Here is a 1,140-nt window from a genome sequence, read left to right on the forward strand (position 1 = left end):
TTTCTTTCCTTATTTCCCTTCTTTCTTTCTTCCCTCCTCCCTCCCCCCTTCCTTCCTTCCTTTCTCTTTCCTTTTGGAATAGCTATTCATTCAGAAAATACAATCTGAGACAATCTAAGAAATAGCCAGTAAATGGACACTCAACATACTTGAATTTTTACAGTGTGTTCCCTATCATTGTTTTCACATAAGAATGCTGCACAGTGGGTGACATTGTTCATGTGGCTGTTACTAATACTGTTGCTGTGATGCACACCTATAACAGCAGTAGCTGGTGTCTAGAAGACTTTGTCACTGTGCCCCTTAGATTCCAGAGTACCATAAAGAATCATCCACTGCCTGTCACCCTCTCACTCCTCCACACCAAAGATGCTCTTCAGAGACATCTATGTTTGGAGAAGACATGACCATTATCCTAAGAATGTTTCTTTTCTTTCTTTCTTTTTTTTTTTTTTGAAGTATAATCGCCATTTTTTTTCCCTGGAGAACAGCTTTTTTTTTGTCCTTAAGGACTTAGCTCCTTACATAGGCTTTGGTGGAGGTCATGGGGCAGCACCTGCTGGTCTAAATCAGGGTGGGGGTGTTCGGTCCTTCCCTGCTTCATGAGAGTGATTCCTCACTACCTTGCTGTGAATGGCACAACTCACGCAATAATGTAGTTTCACATACAGCTTGGGAAGCACATAGGGTCAAAGACACTTGCTTTGGAAATGTCTCTGACAACAGCGTCCTCTGCTATGTTCCAAATACTGAACTTCTTAATGGCCTTGTCCTTGGGCACACAACCGGTGCATTTGGTGTAGCAAATAGGCTGCACGTGGCCCTGGCCCTTTTTGGCATGACCATTATTCCTTCTTTTCTTGGTCATCTTGGAAGTGAGACCCAAGAGATAAGGATGTTTCTTTTAAGAGTGTCTTTTGCTTCTGAAGAAACGCATTCCCACTAAATTCCCCTAGAGGAAGAAAGAATAAAAGTTTGATGCATTATATTTCTGGTTCCAGGTATGACAGGTTATGTGGCTGACACTGTAATTTAACTCATCAATTTTGGTTTTATTACTTATAAAATATAAAAATGCTTTTTTTTTCTTACTTGTGTTTTAGTTCTCGGCCATAAATTAACCCAGGTACTCCTAAACAT

The 1,140-nt window shown here is 40.6% G+C and overlaps 1 pseudogene; it reads right to left on the minus strand.

Annotated features, from left to right (window-relative positions):
* Positions 1–521: 521 nt before the first annotated feature.
* On the minus strand, positions 522–868 carry LOC114214832 (small ribosomal subunit protein eS26 pseudogene; annotated as a pseudogene).
* Between the last annotated feature and the right edge of the window lie 272 nt (positions 869–1,140).

The sequence above is a fragment of the Eumetopias jubatus genome, unplaced genomic scaffold, assembly GCF_037043125.1.
Source record: "Eumetopias jubatus isolate StellerSeaLion01/CBP00866 unplaced genomic scaffold, mEumJub1_p1.0 scaffold_1, whole genome shotgun sequence".
NCBI lineage: Eukaryota > Metazoa > Chordata > Mammalia > Carnivora > Otariidae > Eumetopias > Eumetopias jubatus.